The sequence below is a fragment of the Rattus norvegicus genome, chromosome 3 (assembly GCF_021556685.1).
Source record: "Rattus norvegicus strain SHRSP/BbbUtx chromosome 3, alternate assembly SHRSP_T2T, whole genome shotgun sequence".
Classification (NCBI taxonomy): domain Eukaryota; kingdom Metazoa; phylum Chordata; class Mammalia; order Rodentia; family Muridae; genus Rattus; species Rattus norvegicus.
Window position 1 is genome coordinate 10,538,749 of NC_141536.1, and position 18,058 is coordinate 10,556,806.

At 48.1% G+C, this 18,058-nt stretch overlaps 1 pseudogene; it reads right to left on the reverse strand.

Moving 5' to 3' along the window:
- Positions 1-5,700: 5,700 nt before the first annotated feature.
- LOC103691762 (microtubule-associated proteins 1A/1B light chain 3B pseudogene) lies at positions 5,701-15,129 on the reverse strand (annotated as a pseudogene).
- Between the last annotated feature and the right edge of the window lie 2,929 nt (positions 15,130-18,058).

The window sequence follows — 18,058 nt, forward strand, 5'->3', positions numbered from 1 at the left end:
GAAGTCAGCTCTTGTGCCAGTGAAGGAAAGGCAAAGAGAGAGCTTCCTTCTTCCATGTGCTCTATATAGGCTGCCAGCAGATGTTGTGGCCCAGATTAAAGGTGGATCTTCCCACCTCAAAAGATCCAGATTTGAAGTGGATCTTCCCACTTCAAATGACTTCATTAAGAAAAAAAAAATCTCTCACAAGTGTGCCCAGCTGCTCGAGTTTTAGTTAATTCCAGAAGTAGTTGAGCTGACAACCAAGAATAGTCACCACAGCCTCCCACACCTATGTTCAGACTCGTGCACACATGCACATGGGCTCCCACACTGCTGGGCACAGAAATAAAAGCCCGTCCTCCCTGAAGCTGAAGCCAGAGTAACTAGCTCAGGACTGGGGGAGGCCAAAAGCAAGTTCCAGAAGATCTCTGCCCCTAGAGATCCAGGAATCGTGGTCTGGGACCTGTGAAGGCTTTAAATCCTACCTTCCTACTGCTGGACCAGTGTAGGGCACAGCCTGGCTCTGTTTGATGCAGAAATGATCCATCTGGCCCTGGTGAAGCAAAGAGCCATTTGGGCAATATTTGATCAATCTGTGGCAAGCAAGCCAGTGAGGTCTTAATGAGGTCTGGCCAGGAGAGCCCCCCAGGCCCATGACCCTGTGATCAAAGGAGAGCACTTCGCAGGCTATCGCTTTGCACTCAACCAGACCTGGCCTCCCAAGAGCAGCGGCAGCAGGACTACAGACAATCAGAAATCCACTCCACCCTCTTGCCATGCTCACCCACAAGGCTCCCAGAGGGCTCCCTTCCTGGTTACCCCTCCAGCCTCTGAATGTGACTGGAGGAGCTCAGCTTTGGTGGTAGACAGTGAAAAACAGCCCATCTCCCTGGACCTGATGCCACCCTACCTGGCAAAAGCTAGGCAATGCTACATTTTCAGGGCCTCTTGGCTCTAGGGGGCTCCATGTGCCTTCTAGGACAGAAGCAGAGCCAGTCTGCTGCTATAGTGAACTACAAAGAGTCTGGGAAGGGAATTCCAGGGTCCCCCTGGGGAAACTGGCTACAGGGTAAGAGCTTCAGCTCTTTAGAAGATAATAGGTAGCTATGACAGCAGGAGTCTACTATGGCCCCTTAAGAGTCATCCTCTTTACTGACATCCCCAGATAGTGATATCAAGACTCTTTCATCAGAGACACGAAGACCTGGCCTTCTCCCCCCTGGTGCCAGGCATTATCCGCTCTAAGCCTACTGCAAGGCTACAACCCTGGCAAGGGTCTTCTACCCACCATTCCCAACAACATATTAATAAAGCCCGGTGCACAGTTCCCCCCTGCCTTGGACCATTTATGCTCCCAGATAAAAGGCACACAGTCTTTAAATTTAATATGACTTAAGCAGCACAATAGCTGGGTAAGTGTCTAACCTCCATGTTGTTAGAATCCACCTCCCACCTATAACTCTGAGTTACTACTTACTAATTTCTATGTTCCGTCTTGGCTGCTCTTGACCCAGTTGAGCAGCGATCTAGGCCACATTTTCTTGTCCTTCGTACGGGGTTCTCTCTTGCTTTTCTACCCCATGGTGGCTCTTGTCTCTCTTCTCCTCTTGCTTCCTCGTCCGTCCATGGTCCCAAGCCAGGGAACCCTAAATCCCACCTCTTTTTCTCCTTCCCAACTATTGGCTGTTGGCATCTTTATTTACCAATCAGAATTAACTAGGAGCAGGTTCCCAGAAGCTCCATGCAGACCCTCTCACACAAACAATTTTTGGAGGACTCAAATTAACATTAGAATACAAACAACTGCAGATGTCTTCGTGAGCGAGAAGAAACATGGAGGCCATCTACAGGCAAGCAGTAACACACAGCGCTGACACCAAGGCTCGTCTCTTTTTATCAGAGGCCATTGCTGCATCCAGTCACTTCTGTAGACCCCAGACCATAGCCTGCTGCCCTCGGCTGGCACATACGCTGGCTGGGGCCGTCAGCTGTGGGAAGAGCAACCAAAGCTTCAGGCTCTGGGTGTCAGCCTTTGGATTTTATCCCAAGATATTTTCTGAGTTTTCTCTGGGTCCCATAAAAGGTATCAGGGGCCACAGGACATGGCAACCATGATTAGTTACTTGGTTTTGGTTGACCAAACATTCTCCCAGCATCCTGACCATCTTCTTAGGGCATGCTCAGTCAGCCTCTGCTTAAGTAACCCACGTACCCTGAGGTAACCTCATGACCAGCTGACCCCTGATGCTCAACTGAGCTCAACTTTAATGGCTGTAATTTGCTAACTCAGGATTGTTTCACAGGCCGTGGAACTGGTACCTAACCTGTGCCCAGGTCTACTTAGAAGCATTGTATGGAAGTGGAGACATAGATGCATTTAAATTGTGAATGGCAGGAAACAATTAATCTAACCTGAATGTTTTCAATTTGATTACCCAGAAATAAGACTACTTCCTGTAAAGTATTTCCTCTGTTGTCTAGATTTTTATCAGTTATTTTTCTTGAGTAACAACTGCCAGGGACACAGTTTTTGAAAGCTGACTAACGTGTTCTGCAGTATGACCCTGTTGGACTAGCGCTGTGGTAGAGGAGGTGAGTGGCCCCCAAATTCCAATTAAGTTAGTAATTTCTAACAAGAGGGCAACCACAAGTCTTTTTGGTCTGGAAAGAGCATTAGTAATGCGATCCAATGCATAAATGTCTGGGTCACCAAACCAAGGCTGAATTAGACTTATAGGTAATTAAACATAAGGAAGTTGATTTACCAAAACAAAAATCCCTTCCTCCCAAGAGGAATCAATACAATTAGTAACCATCCAAGAGGAAAATTTACAGTAATAAAAGGAACTAGACTTAGAGATTGTTAAGGCATGTTTTTTTTTGTTGTTGTTGTTGTTGGTTTTTTTTTTCCATCGATATAATTCAAGGACCTGAAACACAAGCCTGTTTTCCTAATGTTTCAGGATGCTGGGTGCTAGGCCTTCTCGACTCTACAAAACCTGAGGAAGTCAATGCCAGCAGTTCCTGGTACTCTCCCTCTTAGTTGAAGACCTTGACGCAGTAGCATCAACTCCAAAACTGTGGCTTCTGGGTTCTGATCAGAGGGTTAATATCTGATGATGGCTCCTTGCAGTGAACCATCACTTCTTCCTATCACGGGTGGAGATGAGTTCCACCGTTGGCCCAGCAACTGAGAAGGCCATAGGAGAAGAACAACCATAAGATCGCATCAGGCAGTCAGGCACCCAAACGGGGGAGTCAGCATCCTGTGAAGACTCACAAGCACACCCTCGATCCACAGTTCAAAGCACAGAGAGGCCTTTCCACTGCCCTGTTAACAGGTCTTCTGACCCCCAAAGGGCTGTGACCCATAAATTGAGAAACTACTCCAAGTTATCTGTCACGCTGCTCAGATTGTTGGATTGTCCTATTACATTGTAAGATAGGAATTCTTCAGTCTCCGCTGTTTAGCTATGGCCTTAATTTTTAGTCTTTTATTTGCCTATTTATTGAGATTATATGTTAATAAACACATTATAATAAAGTATCTGATAAACTTTAAAATGTCCCATAGCCTGATAGGTTTAAATATTTTAAACGCTGCTCTTAAAATAGCCAGTTTTTAATTTTCTGTAAAACTCCAAAACTTTCTTTAAAGAGGTCGAAAATCTCTCAATTCTGTGGTTTTGCAGCATCGAAACAGAGTACCTTTTTAAGTAAAGACATGAAGGGTAACCATAATTTTTAGAAGACGAAATCGAGTTTTAACAGCGTAAACAATTTCGTGTCTCTAAAATCAGCACCAGGTAGATTACCCTGAGGTTATGAAGCTGCTGCGCTCTTACACAGACATGCAAGGAGGTGTGTGCTCTTACACAGATGTGCAAGGAGGTGTGTGCTCTTACACAGATGTGCAAGGAGGTGTGTGCTCTTACACAGATGTGCAAGGAGGTGTGCGCTCTTACATAGACATGCAAGGAGGTGTGGCTTTGATAGCTTGCTAAACAAGCATTGTTCTAAATTATATTTTCTATAAACCTGGCTTTTAAGACAGGGCATGTATGGGGCTGGGGATTTAGCTCAGTGGTAGAGCGCTTACCTAGGAAGCGCAAGGCCCTGGGTTCGGTCCCCAGCTCCGAAAAAAAGAACCAAAAAAAAAAAAAAAAAAAAAAAGACAGGGCATGTATTTAAAGTATCTTTGGAGTCCTGTTTTCTTGATAGACTCATGCCACATGTTGTGCCGAGCAGCCCCAACCCTAAGTCGTGAGTTGCAAGACGTTTTATTTAACAGATGTCACAGATTTGTAATCACCCCCAAAACTTCTTAGCAATACTCTATAAGCAAGACATACAGAACATAGTAAACTCATTCATTTAAGACCAGTCAGAAACAGACATGTAACAGCGGTGCTGGGCTCCTCCCAAGGGTACGGAGCTCAAAGGGCAGTGCCAATTTGTCAGGTTTTATTGTCCAAATTCAGCTGCTTTTTTTTTAGTAGGTCCAGCTGTGCCTTTCTTGACTTAGTGCATCAGAGTGTACAGGTGTCACACAACGGAGCCGCCCTGAGCAGCATCTTTAAGGCAGCATTACAGGAATCCTTACCGATCACACCATAGTTAGAAAAAACAGGGACACGACGACACTCACAAGCTACACAGGGCAGAGCAGTGAGAACTTACACAATGTAAAATAACGCTGAGGGTTAGCAAGGACAGCCGCGTGCAGGGAGGGTGGGTGCCTGTGAAGAGCTAGGCCGAGAGGTGGCTATGTTGGGTTCCATCCATGACAGAGGCAGCTCTGAGATTCTCAGACCATGAGTGAGTGAGTGAGTGAGTGAGTGAGTGAGTGAGTGAGTGAGTGAATGAGTGAGTGAGAGAGTGAGTGAGAGAGTGAGTGAGAGAGTGAGTGAGAGAGTGAGTGAGAGAGTGAGAGAGTGAGTGAGAGAGTGAGTGAGAGAGAGAGTGAGTGAGCGAGTGACTGAGTGAGTGAGAGAGTGAGTGAGTGAGAGAGTGAGTGAGAGAGTGAGTGAGTGAGTGAGAGTGAGTGAGTGAGAGAGAGAGTGAGTGAGAGAGTGAGTGAGAGAGTGAGTGAGTGAGTGAGAGAGTGAGTGAGTGAGTGAGAGAGTGAGTGAGAGAGTGAGTGAGTGAGTGAGTGAGAGAGTGAGTGAGAGAGTGAGAGAGTGAGTGAGTGAGAGAGTGAGTGAGTGAGAGAGTGAGTGAGAGAGTGAGTGAGTGAGTGAGTGAGAGAGTGAGTGAGTGAGTGAGAGAGTGAGAGAATGAGAGAGTGAGTGAGAGAGTGAGTGAATGAGAGAGAGAGTGAGTGAGTGAGTGAGCGAGCGAGCGAGTGAGAGAGTGAGAGAGTGAGAGAGTGAGAGAGTGAGTGAGAGAGTGAGTGAGTGAGAGAGTGAGTGAGTGAGTGAGAGAGTGAGAGAATGAGAGAGTGAGTGAGAGAGTGAGTAAGTGAGAGAGTGAGTGAGTGAGTGAGCGAGCGAGTGAGTGAGAGAGTGAGAGAGTGAGAGAGTGAGTGAGTGAGTGAGAGAGTGAGTGAGTGAGTGAGAGAGTGAGTGAGTTAGTGAGAGAGTGAGTGAGTGAGTGAGTGAGTGAGTGAGTGAGAGAGTGAGTGAGTGAGTGAGTGGGTGAGCGAGCGAGCGAGTGAGTATGTGAGTGACCAAGGATGGTCTGAGCGTCACAGTGGGCTGCATGCGGGTAGCAGGAAGCAGAGGCTTGCTTTAGTTGGAAGTGGCTGTATGTCTGTCACGAGCATGTCTCTCTCCTGTTGCTGTTGCCTTCAGAGCTGACATGTATGTACTGGCGTGAAATGGAGAAATCCCAACAGCTGTCAGAAACGCCCTTACAAAGACAGTGTGTACGCACTGACAGGTAGGTGTGAGGCACGCACAAGGCGAGTGCATTTGGACTCCAGCCTACCACTGGACAGCTGCATCCCACGGCCAACATGGCACACCTGCTTGCTCTCTCCCTCGAGCAGGCGTGGACCAGACAAAATCCAAACCGGGGCAAAAAACACTTTGTTCTGCGGTCTCTTAAGAAACTGGACCAAGTTACCCCTGGACAAGGTTAGAACTGGCCTCTGAGCAGTGGTGCACGTGGTAACATCTAGACAGCAGCGACTGAGCATCCCTGCACTGCTGAGGTGAAATGGCGGGGGTTCAGGACCAGGATCCACGCGGGTCCTTAGAGCTATGTCCTACACACCTGACCTGTTTTGGGCAAAGCCAGAGCCCTCTAGGGCCCTCTATGAGGCCACCTGGGCAAGGACTATTTTGAGGGAAGTGGAAGCCTTTTTAGAGAAGGCAGCATGTCCCAGGAAGAGGCTGCCCCTGACACTACTCTTCTATTTTAAGTCCCTACTAGGGAGAAAAATGTCAAAATAACTTGGTCTTTTTATTGGCAACTTAGGATGCAAAGTATTTTATTTTTAAACTAAAGTTTGAACACAGATAGCCTAGTTTAAATGAGTTTCCAAGCTGAATGCATTTGCATAGAGCTCAGTTTCTGGCTGAGAAATAGCTCCTAATACCCTATGTGGGTTCCTATGTACTGATCGGTGGGTGGTGAGCTGACCAGCTTCTGCTGGTAACATCCTTTTGCCTTGGTAAGGGCTTAGCAAACATTAGACATTGTTTTAGTCTGACACAGCCAGTGCTGTCCCAAATGTCTCTTGGGAGACCTAGACCATGTACTAGAAGTAGTTTTCATCTCTCCCACTCTCTTATACTTCAGAGATGGGTGTGGACACACTCGCCATGCTGTGCCCATTCACCAGGAGGAAGAAGGCTTGGTTAACATTGAGCTGCAGGCACCTTCTAATTATCTTGATGAGCTTGCTCGTATTCACGTGATCAGGTACAAGAACTTGGTCTTGTCTAGGATGGGCAATTGCTTCTCACCCTTGTATCGTTCTATAATCACTGGGATCTTGGTGGGGTGCTGCTCCCAGATGAGCCAGACATCTTCCACTCTTTGTTCAAAGTTCTGGTGCTGCTTGAAGGTCCTTCTCGGACAGCATGGCAGGCAGGGGTCCTGGGTCAGATGATCTGGCTCCTGCGACAACTACTTCAGCTATTTTTTTTTTTCTGAAAATCCTTGAAATGAGGTTTCAAGGAGTGAATGGCTAGCAGATGAAGTTTGGCCCATTCCTCCGAATTTGAAACATGATAATTAAGCAACTATCATCAGAGCCTCTTAACACATCAAATGGGAGTTTAAGTTCAACAGTAGTGGTTTTTAAAAATGGTTGAATCCAAATTATAGGTCCTAAGAGTTAGGTCATTTAACACTGTGAGCTTATCTAGCCTTAATTCTAAAGGCTGCTGGGGCACTGACTATTTCCTTAAAGCACAACCCAAATAATTAAATGGAGGTCATAGATTTATTTTTTTTTCTGAGCCCACCTTAAGCCCAGAGAGAGACAACTGAAAAAACAGTTCCTATAACACTTTTTGTAAGTAGGCTTTTGTGGAAAATGATATAGTCCACATAATGAACCAAATAAGCCTGTGAGTGTTTATCTCTAACTTTTTTGTAAAGCCTTTTCTACAAAGTTTTGGCAAAGGGAAGGACTATTTTTCATACCTTGGGGGAAGACTTTTCATTGATAGTTACGATGTGGCTGTCTTAAGTTTGTAGAGGGAAGAATAAAGGCAAATGGTTTACACTATTGAGGACTCAGAGGAATGGTAAAGAAACAATCCTATAAGTCCATGACTATGGTACTATCCTCCCTAGGAACTGCAGAAGAGAGGACAACTCAGATTGAAGAGCTCCCACATCTTCCCTATTCTCAATTTTTCTCAAGTCTCGTAGGAGCCTCCATTTCCCTGATTTTTTTAAATAACAAATATAGTATTCCAGGGACTATTGGAAGGTTTGGCAGGTCCCATTAGCAAAATCTGTGGCTGCTTGTATCTTGTGTAGCAATGGGGCCATTGTTCAACCCATACAGGAGTCTCAGATTTCCAAGTAATGGAGTCAGCAGCCATTTTAAGAGTGGCCCCTAAGAAAAACTTCTTTCAAATCCTAACCCCCATCTATATTATAGGGGGTCATTCATCCACTAGTTAAGCTTTCCATTCAAGTAAGCACATTCTAATAAAACAATAAGTCTCAACCCACAGAGTTTCAGGTCCATTCTCTTAATGGACCTTTCGGAGTCTGTCCCAGGTTTCTAAATCCAGTGTACCTGGTCTGGGTAGCAAGGACTACATTGCTACATGAATTGTAAGAAAGCAACTAATTGAGAAGTACTAACTTTGATTCTCGTTTTCTTTAAAATACTATGCTATGTTATGTCTATAAAGTGTCTTCTTTCTTTAGACTCCTTATGGCCCATGACTTATTTATAGTTTTTGTCCTTTCACCCTCATCTACCTGGTCTATCTCTTACTCAGGGACTCAGGAACCCCTTGGTTAAGTCCTATATGTACTGCAAGTACACTTACCTCTGCAGGTTCAGAGTCAGAGAAAGCCACGAGGCAGTAACAACAGAGCCACCCTGTTCCTTTCTGTAGGAAGCTGTGAGGTCCCGAGGCCCGGGGATGGCACCGTTTTCCGCCTTCCACTCCTTGAGAAAAACAAGTCCTTGAGAAAAACAAGTCCTTATTTGGCTGTTCCTGCTTGGCCTGGTCACTTCCGCATAGTAAAACCTATCCGCTGTCCTCACGTGGCTTGCTAGGATTGGCTAGTGCTAGCTATTTAAGTGTGGTGCAGGGATTTCCCGGGGTCAGAAGATTGTATCAAGGTTCCTGAGTAAATCTGCTTGAAGAAGATCTTTGGTCGTGTCTTCCTTGCTGGTCGAGGTTGGGCGCGACACCTCTCCTCAGTTCTATGGCCCGTGACTCTTCCCAGATGGAAACAGCCCCAAACACAGAGGCAGAGAGTCCTTAGCTGCTTTCTATGTGTCTATCAGCTCTCTGCCACTCTGACAAAAATACCTGAGAGAATCAACTTCAAAAACTGGCAGGTTTATGTGTTCAGAGGCCTCAGTCCCTGACCACTTGAACCAGTACTAACATAGCACTCATGGGAGCAAACACAGAGTGAGGCAGCTGCTCACTTTGTGGAAATTAGCTAGGAAACACACAGAAAGGTGGAGGATCATCTGGGAATGCTATCCACTCAAGGGGACAGTCCCAATGTCCTAACCCCAACACACACACACACACACACACACACACACACACACACACACACACACACTTGGCTCTCATTCCTAAAGGCTCTGGCACATCCTAGGAGAACCATGATGGTGTGGAAATCTTTGTCTCACGAGCCTTGGTGGCATGTGAGACCCACCCTGCCGCACTGTAGAGCAGTCACACTGTTGTGTGGTGCCAGGCCCTGCTGGTGCCAAAGACAGCCCACCTCTGTGTAAGACTTGCTTCAAGGGTTCCAGTTAGACAGGGCGCCCATGGATCAGCCATGTCCTCACACCTGTGCCGTGAGAGGAGTTCCTGAACTTGGGTAACTTAGTGGGATGATTGTGTGGGGAGTGGGAGTGACTCTTCAGAGAGGATAAAGCAAGACTGGGACACGCTATAGGCCACAGCCACACTTACAGGTTAGTGCAGCTCCTCTCTGCCCTCACTACCCCTCCTTGCATGTGCTGTGGGTGTTTTCTATAATCACTGACAAAAGCGCCCAATAGATTAGCATAAAGAAAAAGAAACTGACATATGTCTATGGGTCCCTCATTCCAAGGGATGGCCAGGCTCGGGGCAGCTTCATCCCCATGGCCATTCAGGAGTCTGTGCATATGACTATACGTGTGGTCACCAAAAGAGCCAAGGTGAAGCCTAGACCACAGCTGCATTTGGGAGCCACCCAGCCATGATGGAAGGAGCATGCCCTTGAGGACAGCCACAGCAACTGGAATTCCAATAGCTCCTCTGTAAGTGGCACAGAACTCCAGACCAAAGAGGCCTTTCAGTTACTATTCAGCCATTTTGACCCATGGGGGCGTGCCTCAGGTCTGAACCATCAGCCACACCAGATTGGATGGCACATTCACTTTCCCAAAGCACCATCCAGGTGTCAGCTCTCACACCACTCAGCATCACAGCTGCCTTGGCCTCTTTTCTTGATGCTGTATTAAAATACTCAGACAAAGGCAACTTCATGGGTCAAGGCTTATTCTAGTTCACAGTTCGATCATGGCAGGGACATCAAGACAGTGGCAGCTTATAACCTTCAGACCACAGTCCATTGCTAAAGGAAGTCAGGGCAGGAACTCAGCAGGAACCCGGAGGCAGAAACTAAAGCAAAAGCCATGGAGGAGTACTACTTACTGACTTGTTTCTCATGGCTTGCTCAACCTGCTTTCTCATATACTCAGGATCGCCTGCCCAAGGGGTGGCACCACCCTCAATCAGATGGGCCCTCCCACATTCCTCACCAATTTTAAAAACGCTCGGTAGGCTTGCCCACGGGCCAATCTTATGGAAGCATTTTCTCTGCTGTTGTTCTCTCTTGTCAGATGACCCTGGCTTGCATCAGGTTGACAAAATAGCAACAGTGTAACCAGGATACACGCTCATTAGGCATCTGGAGGCGAAAGACCCTGTTGCTCAGCCCTCTTGGGAGAAGCCAGCCTCCCAGGGAAGTCGCCATCAAGGTTCTCTGTGGAGGAGTCCAGAGCATTCAGGTATACACAAAGATGCTGGGGTACATTGTGTGAAAGTGTGTCTCTGTATATTCCATTGTTAATTTTGAACTGGCAGAGAGCTAAATGATGGCAGGATTCTGGTTTCCAGACCCATTACCAGGTGTTCTAGTTTGTAAATATTCCTTCTCCCTCACCTGCCTAAGGCAATCTAGTGTTGTATCTGATTGGCTGCAATAAAGGCCTGACAGCCAATCACTGAGTACACAGTCGGAGATGGAGCTTCTGAGAAAGGATTGAGGCTGAAGATTTACCAGTGGAGATGGATGAGGAACCAGAGCCAAGCAGAGTACACCTGGCCACGTGGTGGGACATAAGCCAGGATTAGTCGGGATAGAGTAGTCAGGAGGCTGCCCAGCTAGGCCTAACTTTAAAGCATCAGTAAGTCTCTGTCATAGTTCTGGTGGGTCCAAGAAAGTCCCAAGATACAAAGAGCTTTCTCAGGACTTGCCTATCCCTGAATCAAGGCTCCCCCCCACACACACTTAGCTGCTAGAAACTCACAAATGTGCCAATTATCAAATGACTTTCTTGTCCATCAATCAGAAGGTTAGACATGACAAGGTTAGACCCTATCACTCAGGCTTACCTCAACTAATGGTCCACTCCCTGAGCCTTGGGGAGCTCTAGCTGTCCCCTTCAACTCTCACCAATGGGAGAGACTCATGGGAACACTGGGCAGACCTCATATTCTTCCTCTTAATCACACTCCCTTGCTCCACAAGTCCATGCTGCCGGGGGCGGGGAGGGCATAGGAAAACTGGCCCTGTGATACAGAACGGTCACAAACTGTAACTACTTTCCTGGGAAGCTGGCTTCTTCTCATTACAATGCCTGTGTACATACAAGCCCACATACACATACATACCAGATGTATGTATATATGTTTACACATGTGTGCTTAAACATATGAAGACAAGCACACCTGCAAACACTAGTATGCATATATATATGCATATAGCACACATCTGCAAGTACACATGCACCAGCATGAAGGCATACATACTTTGAGGTGTGCATACTCAAGAAAGCACGTGTGGGTGCATGCACACATCTAAGAACAAACTCATGCTCACATCTCCAATCCCATCACTTACATGAGGGAGACCCCTAGAAAGTAGGAGATGCCCAGGATACTGTTGTGATGGTTCGTATATACTTGGTCCAGGGAGTGACACTAGGAGGTGTGACCCTTTTGGAGTAGGTGTGTCACTGTGGGCATAGGCTTAAGACCCTCACCCTAGCTGCCTGGAAGTCAGTCTTCTACTAGCAGCCTTCAGATGAAGATGTAGAAGTCTCAGCTATGCCTGAACTGTGCCTGCCTCGATGCGGCCACGCTCCCATCTTGATAATGTACTGAACCTCTGAACCTGTAGGCCAGCCCCAGTTAAATGTTGTCTTTATAAGACTTGCATTGGCCATGGTGTCTGTTCACAGCAGTAAAACCCTAACTAAGACAGAAGTTGGTACCAGGGACTGGGGTATTGCTGTGATAGGCCTGACCATGCTTTTGTTTGGAAGAATGTGGATTTTGGGACTTTGAATTTGGAAAGTCATGGAATGCTTTAAGTGGGACTTAATGGGCCAACCTAATGGGAATATGGAGGACACTGGTGCTCAGGGTCATTTAAACTGTGTAGACCTGCTGGCCCAAGAGGTTTCAGTGGAGAAGAGCTTTAATATGTGGCCAAGAGACTGTTTTGTAATGTTTTGGTAAAGAACATGGCTACTTTTTTGCCAATGTCTGAAGAGACTGCCCAAGGCTAAGGTAAAGAAATTTATATTAATTGCACTGACAAAGAAAGTCTCAAAAAGCCCAACAGAGACTTTGTTCTCTGGTTAAGTCTGATTAGCATTTTGAACAAGTGTAGCAAGCCTAGAAAGAAAAACTAAAAAATACATGGTTCAAGTATTAAAGGGATACCAGGAAGTGAAATGAAACTGAATCCTCTGTTCTAGGATATAACAGATTAAGGGTTTGGGGGCCGTGATCCTACCCGGCTAAATCTAGATCCAGACATGATGGTACACACCTTAATCCCAGAAGGAAAAACAAAACAGATCTCTAAATTCAAGGCCAGCCTGGGACAAAGCAGGTTCTAGGTGAAGGAAAGCTGAAATCCAGGCCTGGTGAACCATGCATTTAACCCCAGCATTACAGGAGATAGAGCCATGCAGATCTCTGAGTTCAAGGTTAATCTACAGAGGAAGCTCCAGGAAAGCCAAGCTCTGACAGAGAGAGTTGGAAAACAGAAAGCTGATAGTAGAATAAGGCGGGGAGGGGGCATGTTCCAGCCCAGGCAAGCAGCAGAACATGGTAGCTTCAGCCATGTGGCTCTGGCTTTAGAGGGAAAACTAGAAGAGATTAGTGGGACAGTTGATGCTGGTTAGCTGGAGGTAAGAAATTAGCAGTGATTAAGAAGAGACCAGCATCGCTGGGGATTTAGCTCAGTGGTATAGCACTTGCCTAGCAAGCACAAGGCCCTGGGTTCGGTCCCCAGCTCCAAAAAAAAAAGAAGAGACCAGCGTCACTGTGGTGAAATCTTTGGGAAGTGTTTTCTGAGAGCACAAAGAAGCTGTGTTCCAGAGGTAGCCAAGGTTGTACCTTGTGCTGCAGCTGGACTCGGTAATGTGTAAGAGTCACCAGGGTGGTACTAGTTTTGAAGGCATAAAAGGGTCATGAAGAGCAACTGAGGCCTGGCACTGTGAGAGGCCACGGAAGGTCATTGGTGAAGATGCAGCCTCAGTTGCAATTGATGGCCCAGGACTGAAGGGGTCATACAAAGGAGTGAGGCTTGGCACCATGAAGAGAGCCTAGGAGAGGCTATGGGTGAAGCCTAGGTGCAGCAGAAGACCCCAGTGTATTGGAGATGCCAGGGCCATGGGATGATCACCAAGAACAGCAGCGGTAATGGAGTGGATCAACCTGAGCTTAGAGTGCTACAGAGGACAGAGGTGGAGAAGTGACGCCAGCCCTTTGGAGGAGCCCAGAAGATCATGTGTGGATTCCAGACATTGAAACAAGGAGCTGTAACATTGAAGTTGCCTTGGAGATCCCAAGATGTTCAAGATGCCAGAGTCATGGTCTCTCCGCTGAGGAAAACTGCTAATGGAGTGGAACCAGCCCAGGAAAAGAAGTTTGTTGCAGTCAACAAAGATGCAAAAGGAGGTGGAGATCTGTAGGTTGCATTGACACCAGACATGGAGATGCGGAGTTTGGAGTTTTCCCAGCTGGTTTCCTGTCTCGCTTTGGAGATTACAGTCAAGTGATTGGATGAATCTCAGAAGAGACTTTGAACTTTGGAGTTTTAACAGGGTAAAGACCATTGCAGACTACAGGGACTTTGAAAGTTGGCCTAAATGTATTTTGCATTATGCTATGTTTAGGTATGGCCCATATGACTCATATGTTTGGACATGCCAGAGAGTGGAATTCGATGGTTTGAATATGCTCAGACCAGGGAGTGGCACTGTTAGAAGGTGTGGCCTTGTTGGAGTGGGTGTGTCACTGTGGGCGTGGGCTTAAGACAACTGTAGATGGGGCAGTTGGTGGCAAGGAGGAGGAGCTTCTTAGGCTGGAAGCAGCACCTCCGGGCAATCTGACTGACGGCTCGGGCACCCTGATTGATGCACCTTCATCACTGCCTCCTTATGGAAACCTCTTCTGGGTAGAGTCCTCCACCCCCCACCCCATCCCCCGGAGCTGGCTTCCACCAGCTCCCTGCCTCAGGCTTTGCTGTCTGTCTGTAATTCAGTGTTCTAGTACAGTTCCCATCCATGCCTGTCCTGCCCCCACTAGCCCTTTAGGATTTCGTGTGCTATAGGGTATAATAAACACTATCACGCTAAGAACTGAACAAGAGCACACATTCTCTTCACAAAATCTCCATGGCTGCTGCTGACCAGGGCAATGTGAGGGCAAAGAGCTCACTGGCCTTTGCCCAGGCTTACCCGGCTTGCAGGGCAAGCACCATGTCCCCACTCTGCCCACCCCACACCTCGTCAGAAGATCCCCAGGACCCAGTTTGCGGACACAGCAGCCATTGTCCCTCCTGTCACAGTGGAGAGTGACCTAAAACCAAGATCCCCTGCTCCATTCTGTGCCTTGTCTGCTACACCCCGCTGACTTTGCCATCAGGAGTCCAGGGACTGACATTTTGCCTGCACAGGTGACTCTCAGAAAACCACCTTTGTCCCCAAAGTCTCTCTGACACTCTGCGGAGCTGCACTGTAGAACCAAGGAGGTGGAGAGGAGCTACACAGAAAGGAGGCTCTGGGGTCAAACCCTTTGAGATCCTCAAGCTCCCTCACTTCCCACAGGAGGCATGGCCAGCCGGTGGAGGCATGTGAATTATTCACATCCTCCTGCGTTTTGCAGACTCTGTGTCCATGACGTCAGGATTGACGGTGCCATTTCCTTCTCCACCACCTGCCTGTACCTTAGTCCCGACCTCCACGATGGCCATGATGGTTAATTAAACAGTTGGCAGGTTGCCCATCTGGTCGTCAGATGATAATTGTGTGAGCAGACCTGACATAATTCAGGTCTAATACAAGAAAATGGATTTGACTTTGGGTGCCACCTTACCCACTCCTTGAGGACTTGAACCCATCAGGGAGCTGTCTTGTGTGTGTCAGAGTACAGGCCAAACTCCTCCCACCGCCTCCTGTGATCTACTTAGCCAGTGTCAATGAGTATGGCCAGAGAGAACGGGTGTACCAAGTTATGACTGGTGAAATTTAGCCTGCTCTGAGGAAGATGCCTGGGCTCATATGGGCATCTGCAGGGAGTTTCAGTGACGTAGCAGGGGTCCCTTCTGGGATCAGAATCAGACCCCACCTGCCTTGGAGATCCTAGCAGACTGAAGGTCTCACCCATGGAGATGTAACAAGAATGGTGCAGGTTCAGGACCCAAGTCTGTCTCCCCACACTCCACCCCCTCACTCTGACTGGACCCCAGCAGCTGTTTCCCTGAAATAAACATTTCACTTGAAGCAAGCGCCCGGCTGGCACGGAGTGGCACAGTCCGCCAACAGCCTGAATCCCAGCTTGGCAGCCGGGAAGAACAGGATCTTCTCAAATAAAGCCATGTTTGTTTTTAATTATTGAATTAACTACCGAAATCTTTGCTCAGCTCGCCGTGCTCCGGGGGAAATTAGCACAGAAACGAGTAGTGGAGACAGAGGGTCTGGATTCTCCATGGAGTTGCCTCACCACCTGGCCTATCCTAGGCCCCCACAGCGGTCCCGAGGCTCCAGTTAGTATGACCTCAGCATCTACTGTCTGAAGCGGCCACAAGGTCACCCCTGCCATGAGTGGGCAAGATGGGTTCTCAGGGCACCCGAGGGAAGCTTGGCTCTGACAGGTCCTGCTGAAGAGACCACAGTATGTTGACTACAGAGACACAAGGACACACAGCCTGAGCCGCCTGAGCCCTCAGTGAGAGTTCGGACCCTCCCATCCCAATCCTTCCACTCAGGCAGCAATGCCACACCGATGCCCACCTCACACTGCCTGGACACTCCCATCAGTGTCCACCTGGAAAAGTCCAGTGTGGAGCACAGAATGTGAATGACCAAATCTCCTCCCTGTGAAACAGACCCAAGTACCTCCCCAAGCCATCTGCTTTGGAAGGACACCATGTGGCAGGAGCCATGATAAGGAGTCACTAACTACCTAGGTGACAGTTGCCTGCCCACCCAGGGACCGGAGGATATTGAGGGCCAGGTCTGTGACTCATCAGAAGCAGGTGGCTCCTCCAAGACACAAGGACAGTAAGGGATTCCCTGGGATACCAAAGATCCCATGAAGGTCAAATCAGAGCTCCTGGGGGATCTCAGGGACCCAGAAAATAGACTGGGTGCCTGTAGCCAGGACTCGAGGACCCACGAGAGAAGAGAGGAGCCCGGGCTTGAGACTTCCCATGGAAGCGGCTGGCCCAGAGGAGAGCAGCAAAGACCTGGAGAGATCTGAAGCAAGAGAAATGGATGGAAGAGGGTCTCAGAGGGCAAGACTACTGTCTGGGTTAAAGGATATGGATAAAGACTGACCCTCAGGGGTTGGGGATTTAGCTCAGTGGTAGAGCCCTTGCCTAGGGAGCGCAAGGCCCTGGGTTCGGTCCCCAGCTCCGGAAAAAAAAAAGAAAAAAAAAAGATTGACCCTCAGAACACGGAGGATATGAAGAATAATCGGTAGGGTCTAACCTTGGCTATCTTCAGCCTCACGGGCTGGCCTAGCCTGCTTTTCCATCACCTAACGGGTTGCCTCAAATGTGATGTCTCAGTCAGTGAAATACTGGCCTGGCAAGCATGAGGACCTAAGTTCAATTCCTCGGACCCACATAAGCAAGCCAGATGTGGAGATGCTTGTGTAGTCTCAGTGCAGGGAGGCAGAGCCCTGGGGCTTGCTGCCCACACAGCTTAGTCTACTTGGTAGCCAAGCTCTTTGGATGGCACCCAAGGAACGACACTCAAATGTCCTCTCTCTCTCTCTCTCTCTCTCTCTCTCTCCCCCCCCCCCCGCCACTACTTTATGATCTAGCCCTGTGTCCAGGGTCTGAGGTTGTCCAAAGGAGGGTTCAGCTAGGGGCAGTTAAGCCTCAGGGATATATGCTGCATCTGGAAGAATTTGGAGCTATGACAAGACCCTACTTCTGGCTATAGTGGGTGGAGGCCGGGGGCACCAGGAAACACCTTACAATGTTCGGGTCAGCTCCAGAGGTGGATTATCCAACCCAAAACATCAAAAGTGCCATGTTGGGCCCTTTCAGTAGACCAGGGGAAGAGCAGATCTTCTAAGGTCCAGGAATGGTGGTAGCCTTGCCAGACACAGTGCCTCAGAGGGACCTGCTCACCATGTTCAGTGCAACAGTGCAGGAGGGTTCTCCCTGGGCATATGGCCCACTGGGGAAAAAGCTCGCCTGAGTGATAGCCGCTGGCCAGCAAGCAGTAGGTTAGATACCTGGGCCCAGAGCATCTGTGGTACCCCATGGGAGTGCCCAAGACCAGTGTCTCACCACTGCACACACACACACACACACACACACACACACACACACACACACACATGCACAGAGGCATGCACACATATGACATATTTCATATTCATAGGCATGCGTACACATCCATCCATCACACACTGGTGTGCACACACATGTAGCCAATACATATACTGCCATGCATGCACCTGCAGCCACCACACACTCACATAGATGTCTTCACATAGAAACTTATGCCACCAGGACACATGCTGCATGTACATGCGTGCCATGCACATGTGTTTAGGCATGTACTCACACATGCCACATAGCACATTCATCTGTTTTTGTGTGCCCCAGAGTACAAGCCAGCAACACATGTATCCACATGTCTTCATGCACTTACCCCCCACACGTG